Below are 19,063 nucleotides of genomic sequence, written 5' to 3' on the forward strand. Positions count from 1 at the left end.
TGGCTGGTTCTTGGACCTTATTATATTTCCAGGATCCCCTCCAACAGTAGTAGGGGAGTTGGATATCTGATAAGTATCTCAATCCAGTTAAGTAGGATGAAATGGAGAAGAAAGAGATGTGGTTTTGATGTTTTAGCAGCTGATTGATGAGAAATAGGTGTCAATGCATAGTTCAAAAAAAATAAAATATGGGATATTTAAGCCAAACTTGGACAACTGTCCAGTATCTAGAGTGGTCCATGTGAGATGAGGTGGAAGCCACATCAGAGCCTTATGGTGCAACATGGACCTGATCCTCAGCCTTCCGTAGCTGAAGAGGCTCCCATCAGACAGCCCACCAGAAGAAGGTTTAGGAAGCATGCAATGAACCCAAATTGCCTAAGTCTCTGAGCATTTTAGAGGAATTTGGAACTGTTGCAGTTAGTTAAACTTCCTTTTTTGTAAGAAGGCTGCCTCAGAATCAGTGAGGCTTTTAATAAAGTTAGAGCTCTGGGCTTTGGGGAGCCAATTATCCCACTCTACCTGCACATCAGTGGAAAAATAGACATGTTAGGCAAATATATAGGTAAAGACTACAGAGAGACTGACTTAGATGCTTAAGGACCTAAGCCATAGCTCCTGTTTCTTCCTGATTATTTTCAATCTTATTTCCTCTTTAAGATTATCTGATAATTACATTAGTTCTCTACATCAAAGTATGTCATTTCCCATTCCCGTATTTTTAAAAATTACTTATTTATTTCTACTCCTTTTTTTATGCACTTACTTATCCTAGTTCCTTTGTTTCCTGATCAATATATGGCAAAAACCTTCTCATCTGTAATAGCAGACAAATTAGCCTGAGGATTGTAAATGGTCCTACATTTTTCAGTAAATTGTTCAAAAGACTTCACAGATAGTCCCACAGGGTCAGGCTTATCAAATACCTGAGAATTTTGCCAATGAGTCCAGAATAAATTGAATTGCATGTTTGATAACCTGTAAACAGAAATGCTATAAAAGTAAGGATAACAATGTTAGACACTGTCCTACATGACATCCCTCACAACATGGATTTGATGGATGGACCACTCAGTGGATAAGGAATTGTCTGGATGGTTACATTCAAAGAGTTGCGGTCAATGGCTCAATGTCCAAGTGGAGACCAGTGATGAGTGGTGTTTCTCAGGGGTCAGTAATGGGACCAGTCCTGTTTAACATCATTTTTGACAACATGGACAGTGGGATTGAGTGCACCCTTGGCAAGTTTGCCAACAACACCAAAATGCGTGGTGTGGTCAACATGCTGGAGGGAAGGGATGCTATCCAGAGAGACCTTGACAAGCTTGAGAGTTGGGCCCATGCAAGCCTTATGAAGTTCAACAAGGCCAAGTGTAAGGTCCTGCACATAGGTTGGGGCAATCCCAAACCCAAATACAGGCTGGGCAATAAGTGGATTGAGACCAACCCTGTGGAGAAACACTTGGGGGTATTAGCGGATAGAAGACTGACTGTGACCTGGCAATGTGCGCTTTCAGCCCAGAAAGCTAATCGCATCCTGGGCTGCATCAAGAGAAGTGTGGTTAGTAGGTCAAGGGAGCTGATTCTCCACCTTTACTCCTCTCTTGTGAGACCCCACCTGGAGTACTGTGTTCAACTCTGGGGCCCCCAATATAAGAAGGACATAGACCTGCTCAAGTGGGTCCAGAGGAGGGTCACGAAGATGATTGGAGGCTGGAACACCTCTCCTATGAAGGCAGGCTGAGATAGTTGGGGTTATTCAGCTTAGAGAAGAGAAGGCTCCAGGGAGACATTATAGTGACCTTCCAGTACTTAAAGGGGGCCTATAGGAAAGATGAGGATGTAATGTTTATCAAGGAGTGTAGTGATAGGATGAGGAGTAACAGTTTCAAACTCAAAGAGGGTAGATGTAGATTAGATATTAAGAAGAAATTCCTTACCATGAGAGTGGTGAGGCTCTGGAACCAATTACCCAGAGAAGCTGTGGATGCCTCCTCGCTGGAAGCGTTCAAGGCCAGGTTGGATGGGGCTTTGAGCAACCTGATCTGGTGGAAAGTATCCCAGTCATGGCAGGAGGGTTGGAACTAAATGATATTCAAGGTCCCTTCCAACTCAAACCATTCTATAATTCTATGATCCTATGACAGAATCTTTGATGCAGGTCAGTCCAGGCAGAATAAAAATGAAATGAATCCCAAATCATACCATTTCTTCCAGGACCTCAGAATGATTTCTGGAAATCACAAGGAGGCAGGCTTCAGTGAAACTGGGAGAAACATTTTTGCTTTTAAATGATTGTCCAAAATGAGACACAATTCAGAAGTTCAAAAATTTACCTCATTATTATTCTTTGGAGGTCTGATTCATAGATCAATGAAAACAATACAAAGACTCCTTTTGATTTTAGTGGACTTTAGATTGATCCTGATGTGAATTGCAGGAGACATCATATCAGTTCATATAGAGATAGAGATAAGCATCCAAATGCATTCGCTGTATTTGCAAGGAGATAATACACCTATCTTTGAGGGTACTGAAATTGAATATTGTGACATTTTAGACTCTATGATTCAAATCACTTTCTCTTAACAGAGTTTCTCTGCTCTAAGTTAGGTCTAGATGATTATTTGTCAGGGAACCAGCTCTGACCATGTTCCCTACACCATTGTGATAGAGCCAATGCATCATTTTATACACTTGATTAATGCATTTACCTCTGGTGGAATAATTTTGTGGGTCATTGGGAAGAAACTTTCTGTCTTCTGTGAATCTAGCCTTGCTATGAAAATCTGCAACAACATGTAAAGAGGGAGGGTAATTGAGAGGTTTCTTTCTTTCTCTGCATGTCCACACACTTCTGGACCAAAACAAGCGCCCAGTGGGCCTCTCCACTAATGTCAGTGGGGAAGATGGGAATGGGGCATACCTACGAAGGGCAGGATACAGACAGATGGGAAGGAGTATGTCTACATCATGCCTCACCCAGTCAGGCTGACTGAGGTTTGACAATTACAAAAGTTCATATTGAACTAGACTGGATATGAGGTAGAGTATACCTGGTGGTATTTCCTATCCCAACCTCTAAATCACACTTAAACTGATGCCCATGAGGTTCCTTCTGTGCATTACTGCTGAAACGAAAAGCATCCCAAAACAGCCCCACTGTCTACAAAACAGACAGAAGCCTTAGACGTCAAAAAGAAGGCCCTTAGGGGTCTGTGAGGGCTCCTTGCATCTGAAGAGACCTCCTACACACAGCTGAAGGGATGATAGAGATGGGTACTGAAAATCAGTTCATAAAGAAGCACCCTATGTAAACGCAGGAGTCCTGGAAAAATGCCACTATCCTTTAATTCACATTGCATCGGCTATATTTTCTTAGAAGGAAAAAGGTTGGGAATAGTTGCTTCATTTTTAACATTAGAGGTAAAATGTCATTTCTTACTGAAGTTGCTTACTCTAGTGTATTTGATTATACATAGTGCCGAGCAAGACAGAATTAATGCCCAGACCTTGTTCCTTCCTTCTAGCATTTTTCTTTATCTGTGGTTTACTTCAGTTTTCAGAGTCCTTGAAGCACAGCTCATCTCCTTGTGAGTATCTGAAGAGATATTAATATTTTATAGATGTTACCACAAATAGCTTTTCTTTCTTCTTTGTTTTAGATGAAACTCATCAGCAAAGTGTGGTTTAAGAGAAGACAATGTACCTGAGTCACTTCTTTTCCATGGCAGTATTCCAAGACAGGACTGGCTATTGCTTTTCAGTTTCTCAGATGCTTGTTAGTCATTAAGTATTCATATAAACAGAACATATGTTACAATTACTGAAATGAGAAAAAATTAGAAAGTGTAAAATGAAACATGCATGTGGTTGTCTTTTAAAATCATTATTATGCCTACTAGACCCAAGTTCCCTGGCTAAATTGCCAGGCAATTTTGATTATAGGAAGTAATTTCTTTGTAAAACATTCAAGTCTTTCCTACAGGTTTGGGAGAAGGATGTGTTTGGTTTGGTTTGTTGTTGGTTTTTTTCCAGAAGAGGAAATGTCAAGAATAGACCGTTAGTTGCTTATTTAAATGTTGCCCCCTGAATACATTATAATTAGAGTTTGTTTCTCTCAGGGAAAAAAAAAAAAAAAAAGGCTTTCACTGTGCACCAGTTAAAAATTCAATTACATAAACTAGAAAATTAGAGGTTCCCCTTTGGCTGGATACAGATGAACCACAATTGCAGACTGTGTAAACACTTCCTAACCTTCCTGTACTAACCAAATTTCTGTTTATTCCAACTTTCACAAGTGAACCCAGTCAGGGACTGTAAAAGGGATTATCAAGACTGCCATGGTAAACTTTATATATGTGTGAAATACAGGTCAAACTGAAAAAAAGTGGCAATAATTTTTAGGACTATTGGTAATCAGAGGGATGAAGTTATAAAGAAATTTGTCTGTATGTAAGATAGCCATGTTCATCTTAATCTAATTGTGATTATCATTGCTCCACTTCTGGAAAGCATCTCTTTGCAGAACAGCACTTAAGCAGATCCTTAAATCGAAGTGCATGTTTCTCCTTGTGAAATCAATGAATATAATAAGCATGTACTTAAAATCAGTCATGACATTAGGTGTTAGTCTGAAAGCGACAGATTTCAGTGCAAACCTAAGCATTTTCCTGAATCGAGGCCATGCCAGCATTTAACAGAATAAATGCTTTCATCACTGTGAGCAAGATTTGCAGGAAGAAATAATGAGTTTTATTATATTACCTGTTCCAGTTTGATAGAATTTTCAGCTACATGGAGCTAAAAAGGGCTTCCTTGCCAGAAAACCAAGATGCTCTTTAGCTAATATAGTAAACAAACAAACTTTGCTGCAAGGATAAAAATAGCAATGGGACCCAATCCTGTTTTCCTTATACTACAAACCTACTTCTTAATGTGCTAACTATTGAGACAACACCCCACAGAGGCAAGCCTGATATTTTTCTGTATACATTCCCAATTGAGTGCTATCTAGGTGTTCCTCAGATGACCCAGAAAGAAAGCGTTATATTATTATTTTGTTATACTCCATTAAACTTGATTTCTGAGCCAATCAGAGGTAGTGTGTGTGGGCTTCATATCTGGTACTCCTAAATCTCATCAATTAATATGTACACTGAACCTTTCTATTAGAATATTTTACACAATGAACAAAAGAATTCCATTTGCAAAAAGCATAAGAACCTATTTCTACTGTATGCTATTCCATCCTCTCTTATCTAGCCACTTTATCCACATGGATTTCTTCCAGAAGATAAATCTTTCAATCAGGATTTCTTTATGAGCTGCAGCCCTTGTACTGTGAGGTGTATATCAAAATTTCAAGACAAATTTTGTTTTCTTGATTTTCTTAAACAGTATAAAAGCTTAAAAAGCAAGAAACCTTAGATGTCTATTCATTTGAGTTACAAAAATATTTTGTAGTTTTTTTCCACTCAGCACAAGTGAACGAGGTTATTCTGTGTATTATCCTAAATACACAGAAAGTCCTAGATATTAGATCAATTTAACTATGGCACTAAAAAAGGTTAGACCAGACATAAATGTTGTCTTAAATCAATTGTTGACGTATCTTGTTAATGTATTTATTCATTACACTGATATGTGATGCTGCACAAAGGATGCTTTTTTAAAAGATCTATGAAAAATTGTCATAGTGAATCTTAAACCTCCCTTAATGGAGCTTAAATTTAAGGCTCATTACTGTTTACATACAGGGATGTGTACATACTTCATCTTCCTCCTTCCCTGAACTTTCTTCCCTCCTTTTTCTCAACCAGCTTTTTTCTGCTACTTTTAAAGTTCCATTTCGTTGTTGCCAGTCAAGAGGTAGTTACTACAGCTGGATAAAAATAATATTTTCAATTCCATTAGAAATTCACATATTTTTATCTTGCAAGCTCTTAATTTTCATGCATTTAAAATAAACAAGAAACCTTACAAAATCCAAACTACCAAGCCTATCTGGGAATACTTATTCATACCTTATGCATCCCATACATATCTAAATTTAAATATTTAATATCAATCAAGTCTGATATAAAATGCATTCCTCTCCATTTCTACAGCATTATGGCATATGAATTGTTGTTATTTCCAGTTGTGTCAGGTGGGCTGTGCTGTTTGGCCAGGCAATGGCTACCACAACACACCAGCAAGCCCATAGTCCTCATCATGCACGTTGCTCTTCAGGATCTCTGACAAAGTCTTGGGGAAAACAAGGTCTTCAGAAATCTGTATTTCCCTTTGTGTAGCCCTTGAAGGCCTGAGTTAGTTTCACTCTAATCTCAAAACTAATATGAAAGACATAACTGACAGCCAAACCCTCTGAAATTATGGGCTTAGTACAAAAGCAAGGTGTGCACTACAGCCTGTGTATCTCATTTGCCATCCTAGCTGTGGGACAGTGGGACTAAATTCAACATTGTTTCTGCAAAGAAAACAACAACAATCAGTCAAACAATGGATGAAATGATGAGGAAATATATTTGACCTATTCTTGAATGAGTGGTTACAAAGGTAAAAATAATTTCTTTTAACATTTTGGAGAAAAAATGAATCACCTAAAAGCCATAAACAGAATAGTTGAACCTTGAAAAGAAGGAATATTCATGTTGAATCCTAGTATGAAATTCCTCAGTCATAAATGAACATGGGGAGTTTTGTTTGCAATTAAACAAATTCTTTAGCTACCCTAAATCTTGACATTTTATAAACCTCACAGAATTTGATCTCTGACTAAATTTGATACATGCTGACAACTACCCCTTGGGGTTGTGTTTTAGCGCAAAGGCTTTTGTTTAAAACAAAAAGCCTCAAGAATAGCTAAAGATCTGATTGTGTATCTGTCCAAAGTGCAAGCATACTTCCCACAATGTAATTACTTAATTATGACATTTTTATTTTATTAAAAATGGCAAGTTTAATATGGTGCTTACAGTAAGCCACAGCAGAAGAATATTGAGTCTTTGAAAGATCTTTCAAAATTGTGTAAACATCACTTTATTTGCAGTGCACAGTCCAATCTTTCCTATTAATGAAAGATTCCTTTACCAAATTCCCATAGTAAAGTAGTTTATAGTATTTTCTAAATGAACTGAGCAACATCAGCTTTCAATGCAACAGTGTTACTTTGAACCCTTAGGAGCTTTTTTTTTTTTCATATTCCACCTGGGAGCTGATTTAAGAACTGCTCTTTTAACAGCTATGTCTTTCTTAATATTTTAACAAGTTTACAGACCTCCTGGGGTGTTCTGTAATGTTGAAGTCGCTTCAAGAAAATGTTCCTGTTTCAGGAGTTATTAGAGTTATTCAGGAAGCTTTGTGGAATCACTGGTCTGAAACAAGGTGAGCTAGATGATACCGTACTGTGCCTGTTTCATGACATTACAGACTTATCTCTGTTAACTATTTCTTTTCTTTACACCTTCTTTTCCAAACTTGTATATTTTCTCACTCATCCTATTTGTATTTTTTTACAAATCAGATCCTGCTGAAATTCTCATTGATGTCAGTGGAACTAGACTGGAATACTATTTGTACTCAGAGCTTACATGACAAATATCCAAATTTGCAAACACATGACTATTGTCTTTCTTTTACACCTTTCTGTTTCCAGACTGTGTAAGAAAGATGTTGTATAGATGGGTAATTTAAAAATAACTGATATAAAATGGTATTTAAGTGGTGATTAAGGAAAAAAGAAAAATCTTTCACTGATTGTCTTTAATGCAAAATATGCTCATATCAGGTGTTCAGAACAGTAGAGAAGATATATTAATCTTTGTTGCTTTGCATACCATAGTCATTTATCTTTACAGAAAATTTAGTAAAAAACTATTATGAAGGCATTTTACAAATATATTGAGCAGGTATATTTGACTGCAGAAAAAATAGGGTGTGGCTAGTCAGGTGCAGTGTGTTTTCAGACTTGAAAACATATAGAAATAGTGCTAAACTACATAGAGAACATGCAAATTAGTTTCTTTTATGAACTTTCTAAACTTGGTCCTTTTATATGTCTAAAATAAAATTATATTGGGGAATACCAGACAAGCTTTTACTGATCAGAAAATATGTACAAAAATAAAAAGAAAATTTAAATTCACCTCCTGGAAATTAAAAGGACTGATACTATTAACAAACAACATTCTCACTGTTATGAAAATAAACATAGAAAGATAGGAATTACTGATCTCTTATTTGGACAACATTGAGTTTTTTCACCTCATAGATACAACAGAGAAGCGAGTTCACCCTTTTAATTACCAGTACACCACTGACAAATATCTGCTTTCTTCTCCCTAACCATAAACTGGAAAACATTCTGGAAGCATAGATCCAAGAGGGACGGGAAATTACTCTGATTTTTAGATGAAGAGTATGGGAGTGAATGTCTTTGTTCAAGGTTCCTTGCTGAGAGAGTCCATCCAACAGCCCCCTCTCCTTCAGGTGACTGTCCCCACTCAGAGTCAGCTCTGATCCACTGTCTGGCTACACAGCACGGCGTTTGAGCCAAGTATCATGATATGAAGTGTTCTAAGTGTCAAAAACAATTTCTTAAGCTTTACTCATAATTTAGTAACTGGCCAGGATACATCAGAGTATTGATGTCATACATATAGCAAGAACTTCCAGCTAGTCCTTCACAAATGCCTTCATGTATTGCTCTACAATCAGTTTTTGAAGCTACATGTAGACTTCCTCCTTTGATACCTATCACAGCACATTTTCGGTCTTTGCCCTCCAGCCATCTTGACTGCCACTTTCTTCAAGTGTTCCTTTGCTCTCACTGGAGACATGCATTTGGATTTGCTCTGTTCAGAAACTCACATACCTATGTAAGAGTGATGAGGTATATATGTGGTGTATATAATACTGTATATATACGTGTGTGTCTGTGCATGTACTTGTGTGTGTATGATGTGTATATATATATTTTGTACTGATGCACACCTCTCACCACTATATGTAGCTCAGATTAGTGAGGGCATACACACATCCAGGAAGAGACATAACCTGAGGTGATATAATATGTAATTTTAAGAAAACCAATAAGTAATCAAATCTAGAGACAAATTACGTCAGCATTTTTTTTTTTTTTTTTTGGTGAGATTGTGTGTTGGCAAATGAACAAGAGAACAAAACCTTCTGGTCACTGCTTCTGAATGATTTCCCATCCATTTCTCTATTTCAGCAAAGCTGGAACAGAACATTTCTTGGGCTCCAGACTCTTGAAACAAATAGATGTTATACCATTTCAGTTACAGTCAAATACATGCATTTCTCTTCAGCTCAGTCCTCCTAATAAACAAGCATCAGTTCATCTCCTTGCAAGTCCAAGTCCCTTGCAAGAAACACTCAGAGAGTTGTCCAGCACACTGGCTGAATTCTCCACACAAAATAGAGACTACTTTCAACAGCTCATTGAAAACATTTACACAAGAATGACACATGATTGTAGGTACTGATCTATTTAATGATATTTCTATGTAGAATTTAATATAATAATTGATGCTATTTGCCATTGCAGACTGAGTAATAATCTGTATATACCATCTGTGCTGTAATGATAACGGTTTATCAGCTGACACAGATCAAGTCAATCTGTGCCAACCACTGAAAAGCCATTTAAGTGCAGTGCTCTCATGAATCCCAACAAAGTCTGGAATATTTAATTCTAGATAAAGATCAAGTAATCTGTAGACATAAATGCCTATATACTTTTTCCTTCTGGGAGATAAAAATGTCTTCCACTGGAGAAGCAGCCATGCATACCAGCTCTCCATCATCAACAATGTTTGATGCCAGCTGCTTAGGTGGTAGAAGCAAAAAAACTCAGAATAGGCAGTTACAAGATATTCTTTGCCCTGGGAAAGTTTTATTTTAATATCCCATAGTTAGAGGTTGACTATTGCCCTCAAGTATGAGGCCATACTTGCCTTACAAACCTTTTTTTTCTTGATTTTATTTTTGGACGCCTACTCTTAGAAAGTAGTAGACAGAGTCTAACCTCAGTGACAGAACCATTGACAGTGACTTCAAATAATAGACCTGATTCTTCCCCACTGGTCATTAGATGCCAGGAATATATGAATGAGGCATTTAATTAAAGAAAACTCAGTATTGGAATTCCAGTACCCACAACTTAGCCAATGCAACCAGAAAATCAAAGCCAGATCCTGGCCTGCAAAGTGTAGGATTTTGTTGACTGCCCTTATCCTTCACCCACATAGTGTACAGATCTAGTTTGCAAACAGTTATATCTAAAAAGGATTTCTGCTGTGATTTCAGCTTGTAAGGCAAAAAAGAGTTTAAAAAACAACAAAACACACGTCATTCTAAACCCTTTGCACAGACTTACCTGCTTGGTAGTGTAGAAAAAAATCTAAAGTAATCCTTTCTTTTTGGAGTGAACATATTGCTGAATAACATGTTACAACAATTATATTCACTGGGTCATGTAGGTTAGTTACTGTTTGGTTTGCTTAGGCCACATTTATCCCACCAAACCTCAGATTGCATTCAGTGCCTGAGTCAGGTGCAACTCTAGTTCTGTGGTGTTTAGGGCTTAGGAACAGGAATTTCTGAGTTCCACTTAAGTCGGTAGAGAGGCCAGACTCATCAGGCAGAACACTCCATTGGTTAAGTATGAACATAGTATTAGATAATTATGCAGCAAAAGGTTGCTTCTATCTTTTCACAGCTCATACAAAAATGAGCCATAAATATAGGAAGCTTACAGGAAGGAATCCTCTTTAACAGGAGATCTAAAAGTCTGAGGAGATGTGTAGAAAGAGCAGAGACATTTGGACATGTGCGGGTGCAAATATGCAGTAAATCCACCATTTTGATGCTACTGTTGCTATGCTTATCAACTACAAATTCAGGTTTCCATTAGTATGATCAGCATGAGAGAATAATAAATTATGAGAACTTCAGGTGGCTGAAAGAGGCCTCAGGTGAATTAAGTGCATGCCCAGTGACTGAAGGAGAAGCTGGCTTCAAGGGCATTGTAATTTCTTAGAGGACTCCCTGAAGAAGAAAGATTTGCTAGCTGCTGATGGAGAGCAATGAGGACAGTAATGCCTTTAAGACACTGTAGATCACAGCAGATGTTGTATGGGAACAAAATCTGTGAAGAATAACTTGTCCCACTTCTCCCTTTTTCTCCTGCTCCATCTAGATGTCTATTACGCCGTTTTCTCTTTTTTTCCCCTGCTATCTTCACACCCTGGTCCTTGGTTATCTATATTTTTAAGGTCCATCTACATGATTGACAGCTACCAATTGTCCTCTTCCTTTGAGACATGAAAAGCCTTAAGAATTACTGGCATCATCCCAACTAAGGTGCAAAATAACCCTATGAAGGGCCCTAATGTTATCCACAAGAAACCATAACAAATGTTCCAGGAGAAACTCAGCTCAGAATTTCCTGGCTGTGTCAAAAATCTCCCAACTGCTGCTGCAGTAAATGGAGTGTTTTGCCTTTAATGTACTATTTTGTGTGCAGGGATGGAAAAATGTTCATCATTCTTTACATTCTTTTACAGAATTCCCAGAGTAAATTCATCTAGCCACTCCAGGAAAAAAAAAAAAAAAAAAAAGTAGGCAGGAAGTAATTTATTATCTTCCTTCATGATTACATATGGTTGGTCTTCTATTAAAAGGGAAGAGATAGAACTATAAGTTGACCTAAGTCAAGTACATCTGTTATTTTCTTGCCACATACTGTTGCTCTGGTTTATGTCCAGTTTGGTGATGTTCCCAAGATCACCCACAGAAAATTTTAGAGTAAAACATGCCTTTACAGTCTGTGTATGTTGATTGTAGGAAGGTGGGAGAAGGACACACTTTGTTTTGAGAAATTATAAACATGCCTGTATTCCTGATGCGCCTTTGATATAATAATAACTTACTTTCTGTGGTAGCTTTTTCCCATTGTTAATTCGCTGTGTGAATAGTTGATTATTTGTGCTAATTTTATCACCAATTTGCTCAATTATATCTCAGCATTATGTTCCATACTATCCCTGCAGGTGTCTGTGATTACACCATCATCTCGTGATCATGAAGATAACAAAAAAGATTGGAGACAACCAATTTTTTGTGGATTTTTCTTTTTTAAAATTCATCGGTAAAAGAGGAAAACACAAGAAATTTGGCACTGAAAACAGATTTCAAATTTCCTATTTGTTAGGAGGAACACAAATTGTCATCAAAATATTAGATTAAGGAGTCATTTTTCTCAGCAAAAACAACTATAAAATTTCAACCAGCTTTACCCATCATCCCTTTACTTTTCAGAAAGAAAATATGGAAGTTGTTAGTTCGTGTGTAATAAAAATCAAACATAAGCTTCTATTTATGATAAGTAAAAGATTAATTTTTCTCTTCTGCTTTTAATTCTTCTGTAATTCTTCTCCTCTTGAGCCTGTCCAATGCCAGTTACTCAGATTCCACAAAATATCATTTTTATATTTTACAAGCAGGAGATTTTTTTTTCCAGAAAAAGAAGAAAACACATGGAGGAAAACACATATTTTATCTGGTGATCCTAAAACCAAAATAGGTTTGAAATAATATATTTCTTTCTCTTTTTTGTCCCCCTTCCCCCTGGGAAAATGGAAGACTAAAAGAAGCCTTCTCTAAAATGTGTCTTTTGTTGAACTCATGTATATTTTAATAAAGGTTAATCTTAACTAATAAAATCTAAAACATATATATTATATAAGAATGCCTTGCATAGTATTTATTAAAGAGAAAGTTTTGATCAAAGATTGACAACCTACTTTGCCAAACAAATCCGGGGCATAGCATCATTTTCCTTCATAACTCTTCTAAAGCAACAAAATAAAAAAGAGCAGAATCCTCTAAAAGCCAGACATAGTATTTGCTATGCAGGACAATGCCTTTTTTTTGCTCTGTATCAGCATATCCCATTCTTGTCCTTGGAATATTTTCCCCAAGGTTATAAAAATGCAAGTCAGAACTCATCCTTGCACCTCTGATATAAAAAAGTTGTACTGGTTCTGTCAGTATAATACTGTGCCACTACAGGGCCTCTATGACATGACTGACCAGGATATCTTCTACATCTATCCTAGATCTTTCTGAACAGATAATGGATAATTATCACACTATCTTCCAGCATTTTAGTCTTTTTACCCAAAAAAATACAGAAGGTCAATACGTCCATCTGCTTTTTACTTATCTATACCCTTTCTCAGTGAAATATCATTCCCAATTCATGGTTTGTGGCTTCTGGGCAGAAAAAATAAACTCAGTCAAAACTCAAACATAATGGAGTAATCAGAAAGTAAAAAACTAATGGTTAAATCCAAAGACACTTATTTTGCTCCCCTAAGCAATACTGCAGGCTCAGATGTATTAACCAAGGTTAAATCAAAGAGTCATGATGTCTGTATGTTCAATTATGTATAGCTCAAGCCAGAGACTCATTCTGAGCCAGTCTTCCACAAAGTTATGCCAGTTTACATCTGTCAGAATTTGGCCACGTCTCAACCTAAATCTTACCAAATCCTTTTCTTCTGTGCACAGCTGCAGATCATGTCATAAAAAAAAAAAAAAAAAAAAAAATACCTGAACGATACGGTGATCCAAATATCTTTTTTTTTTTCTTAAAATAGCTTGAATATGATTTTTCTAGTATGTTATTTTACAGTTTAAATTTCTCTTTTTCAAGCCTTTAATCCCAACATATTCTCATGTGTCTGAAAAAATGGGATACTTTTCATGTTACATCCCTGAGCATTGTTCAAGTCAATGTCTCTGGGTGTTTGACAAGAGACCAACCACCACAGCTCTTGGAGTAAATAGGCTCAGCTATGGAAATTGCTATAGGACAGGTATTATCAAAGGAGTACTTTTAGGTGGTTATTTATATGAGAAGTGGAAATAATTTAATAAATTTATTGAAAGTGTTTTATAGGAATCTAAATTAACTCATCAAGCTTGCAGACAGCAGTACATTTTATCAGCTGAAGAATTGATAAAAATGTCTATATTAAAGTCATTAGAAATGGTAATCCTCTATTGTCTGAATAGTGTGACTTATCTTAAAAATAATTAGATAAACTGGAGCAAAAGGAGCGTCAATCTTTTTTTTTTTTATTAAAAGTTTGAAGGGAGCACAATTATGGAAAGAATCCAGGTGTCTCAATTACCAGCTTTCAGCCAGGCATTCAGATATCAGCTTTAATCTACAAATGATAATACAATAGCTTGAGCTATGATTGATATTACTTATATTCTAAGGATTTTAACACTATCACATATATCAATATAAAATAATTCCCTAATTACTCCTCTTAGAAAGATACTATTAAAAATAAAGAAAGTCTTTTATGTGTTTATTTTTTCTACTTTTTGCTTGTTTCAAATTTCTAGTTCCCAATTGCATAAAATCCCCTTTGTTATAAAATTTTTAAAGATCTTGTCTAAATAAACCAAATGTTCACTTTTTAATTACGTGATATACCTAATAACACAGCTGAAGCTGAAAACATTTAATTTCAATTTTCTGTTTATATATCCACATGTATTTCACTGACATATAGTATCTATGCATTAATTCACTTAGTTTAAATTACTCATTCATATAAAACCATCCAGGGGCTTTGCCATGCAGCATGCAAATGATCACTTAGGCACTTCCTTTAGCAAGGAAATATCCCCTATTAGTCTCAAGAATTAATCTGCAATACTATATTTTCTTTTCTCTGGTTGTTTCTTCTAAGAAAGTCTTGACTTCCCGAGGCTTTCATATAGATATCTGGGTAACAAACATAGTATTTTTTAAAATTGTACTTTGAGAAGCTAGCTATAATTCCAAATGAATATTATGTATTAAGACCAGAATGAGATGCCTTTTGCTATTAAATAAATGTGATCTGACTCCACAAAACTTTAGGCTTTCCCTGGGAACTGTCTCTGTATGGAAAAAAAATTTGACTGCCTCAGAAGAATACTCTTATTAAACTCAAAATGTGTATTAAAAATTTGGAAATGCCTGTCTTTCTTACATTTTGCAATGTCCAGTTTGATTTGTGCTTTTACAATAATTTTTTTCCAACTGAATTCATCATATTATGAAACTTATACTTTGTTGCTGTTATTTACTAATGCTATTAATTTTCATTAAAATTAATATTAAAGTCTCCCCAAAAATAATTAAAGGATGAGTTTATTGATTACAGTTTATTGATTACTCTTACATTACATTTTCCCTCTTGTAATTTATTTCTATGAAGTTACTTATTCTTTATAACTGTCAAAATGAAAAATGAGTCTGAACTATGTTGTGCTTTCACTTCACGAATATGATTAAACTACAATGCATTAGTTACATCTATCTATAGCTTTTTTCAAATTATTGTAAAATTACAGTATCACAGAACTGGAAGAAATCACGAGAGGTCATGTCGGCTACCCTACTGCCCTATATCATTCCTGATAAGTGTTTGTCAAACCTGTCCTCAGCTAAAGAGAAAATTTCCTATCAAGTCACCTTCCTCTTTGCTCATCACTGCTGAAGTGCTACAGTAATGCATGGAAGAGTATTACTAAAAGATTACTTACATATTTTACCTTTCCCCAATGTGATGACCCTTGTTAGTTTCCTGGAGCCCATGGTATCATGGATCTGGGAAGCAAGCTGTTGCCAAAAACACTCTGTCTCCAAATACTGCCAATGTGCATTTTTATATCTCTATTCTGTCCCAGATACCACAGTGGTTGAAAGCCTTTCTCACATGAGCATGTGGACAAAGAAAAGCACTAAGTATTTATTAAGGTAATTTATTGAATTACATCCAAATAGATACACCTGAAAATCTATGGAGAATTCCAGTATCTTTTAGTAGGCAGACCCTAGAAGAGAGCATTGTTTTGCTTTTTCTTGTTTTCTCTTTTGTTCTGAAATCACACAGAGTGTGAAGAAAATGCAGATATTAACGTATCTGACTTTTAGGGTGAATATATTTATATAGTGCTTTTGAAGCACAAAGTAGATCTGTTTGCTAATATGAGGTCAAACTAAGCATCAAACATGAAGTCACATACAAAACAATCTGCATGCAGAATGAAACAAAGGGACAGATATTGGGTAGGCCTCAATGTCCATCACAGCTTTTTTCCCCTGAACATGATGCCAAGAAGAGTTCTTTTCTTTTTTTTTTTTTTTTTTTACCCCACTAATAAACAGGATATGGATTACCACATGGAAGCTGTAATCTCTAGTTACAGCACTGTATCTCCTCCAATTCAGAGTGTTTATTTACATGGTTTCTACTAGAAATTCTTGGGTTATCTGTTGCCAGCTATGCTCCAGGATGCAAGTTGTGCACACTCTCCCACTTGTACTTTGTGAGGGTTTCTAAACTGTTAACATGAGTGTTATGATAATAGGCCCCATTAAATCTATTAGGGTGCCTCATCCTGCATGGGAAAAGGCCAAGGACCCAACACTGCTTGCACACCATCGGCACATGCTCCCTTGGACACAGTCTAAGAAGTGACAGTTTAGCTATGCAGAACCATGAGAGATGGAGAGATGGAAAGACAGAAAGATGAGTGTGTTTATTTACACAAGTGTTTATAGCCACATGAAGGAGAAGCCGATATTTTTAAGAGGGGCAATGGAACTGAAAATGCTGACTGAGAGCACAGAGACAGCAGAAGGAAAAAGGAAGCAAGGCGTCCAACAGCTGAAGTGATGCAAAATAAGGGAGAACTGCAAGGGGACTGGTACGTCAAAGGGCCAGCTGTCTTCAAATATAACAGTGAAATCCAACATCCAGCCCTGTTTCTTCTCTTCTAAGCCTTATTTTCAGAATTTGCACTTGTTTAGTATGAGGTCTTGAGCCTATTAATGTCTCTGTATTATACTATCTGCCTCTGGCTAATGTATATGTCTTTTCCTCATGGTGTTGGCTGTTTTAGCTATGTAGACCAGATAAAATTACTTGATTTTGGATTAAGACATGTAGTTACTGTATTAATGCAAAATTTCCTCAAGTGCTACTCTATTACCTTCAGCAGAACTAAATATATTTAATCTGTCTACCCTTATAAATAAATGTATTTTCCTGATAATTTCATGTTTCTGTTCTTTTTGAATAATGACTCACTCTTCTAAGTACGTCCGCAGTCATGATTAAAAAAAATTAAAATCTTCTACAGCTGCCAAATGCATATGGCTTCTCACCTGCAAGTTCTCTTGACTAGTAGCTTTGTCACTGTGCAGGTTATAAGGAGTCACTTGAAAAAGAAAAACAGAGAACCATAAAGAACGTTCTTTACTATTTCAGAAAAATTTTTCCAAGACCATAATTACTAGCAAAACTCTAGGACCTGTAGGCTAGGAGAATATCTTAAACTTTGGGATACTACTATGATTGCTGTTGTGGGACAAATATAATGACATGTCATTTCTGAGAAAATGCAGATTAAAAAAATAAGAGAAATAACTTCAAGTTTGCATAATCTTTGATAAGTCCTCATGGTTTTGCATTATGATATCTTGTGGCATCTCACCAGTGTCATTCAGTTTCCCTAAGCTCTTCAAAAACCTTAGGCAATCAGACGCTTTAGAGTATAGTCGAGCCACAGAAGATCATATTTCCTGGTGGAGTCACACCCAATCAGTCTGCAACACTCGATATTTTAACAACCCAATTAGTACTACCAAATCAAAGGTGACTCTGACTATAACACAACTTAAAGACAACAGCAAAAAAATTATTTTGGTAACAGAAAATAAGACATTCATTTAGGATAAGTTCATATACTACAATTTTAATACCATTCTTAGCCCACAAATTATTCACTACTATTATTAAAAGAATCACATACATCCATTTGTATGAGATAAATAATTAGCACTCTTCTTTTTCTAGAAAGTTACTCACTTGAATGAACTGAATAACAGAAGAGCTGGTGTCATAAAAGAGAACACTGAGATGGAAAGTCTGACAACAAAATTAAAAAAGCAAACTCCGTGTTTATTTTCTTCAGGAATGGCAAGGTCTGCTTAGTTTTTCTCATATAAGAATGTCTCCACTTCTACTAAATATTTTCAAAATGCAATACAGGCATTACCTGGTGCAGGACTGGTAGAAATGCTGAGATGTAGGACCATAGGAAGGATGGAATAAGAGGGGTGCCCAATGTGTTGTGCCTGCCTCTAGAAGTCATCAAATGGAGAAAAATGTGGGATTTTGAGGACCAGCAGGGTGGCTGTGCTTGATCTTTCTCAGGAGAGAGAAGCCCTTGGCCTGTCTTCAAGCTGGGACTGACAGCAGAAGACCTGTTCCTTTTACCAATGCTCTATCCCGACCCTCTTTCTGAGGACGTATATGGGAAAGGTGCCCAGGTGTTAAAATGTCTCTGGTCAGTCTTGATGATGTGTCTACCATGATGCAAAACAAATACTATTTTTCAGAAACATAAGTACAGGCTGGATTTATCTTTAGATTACACACTGCTACACACTGCTTAATATCTGAGCGTCTTCAATGTAAAATTAAAGTGATACAAAGTGTGATCTGTAGGTCTCCCAGAACCAGTAGAGAAAGGACAGTGTATAGATGTTACTTGATCTTAGTATGTTATTCAAAAATATCTAGAGATATTGAAGAAGAAAATTAAAAGACTATGCTAATGCTGATATGGGCGAAGTAACGAAGGATGAAATTCATATCCCATGCCTTGATGATCAACAAGAGAGGAAATATATTCTATCAGCTCACCCAAATGAAGTGACTCACCAGTCCAACCACCCTAGTCTCTTAGAGGGTTTCACCATTACCAAGGGCTTCCTTCTTAGCACAGATTACCTCACTTTCCTAAATCTCTGCTAGTTTATCATTTGCAAACTACTGTGTTTGACAAGACAAACCTCTGTTCCACTTCAGACTCAAGTTTTGTCTCAAATCCTGAGTCCTGAACCATTTTTAACATTTTGTGTGAAAGACAAAGTTTGGTAAAATAAGGACAGCAG

The sequence above is a fragment of the Strix uralensis genome, chromosome 2 (genome assembly GCF_047716275.1).
Source record: "Strix uralensis isolate ZFMK-TIS-50842 chromosome 2, bStrUra1, whole genome shotgun sequence".
Classification (NCBI taxonomy): Eukaryota; Metazoa; Chordata; class Aves; order Strigiformes; family Strigidae; genus Strix; species Strix uralensis.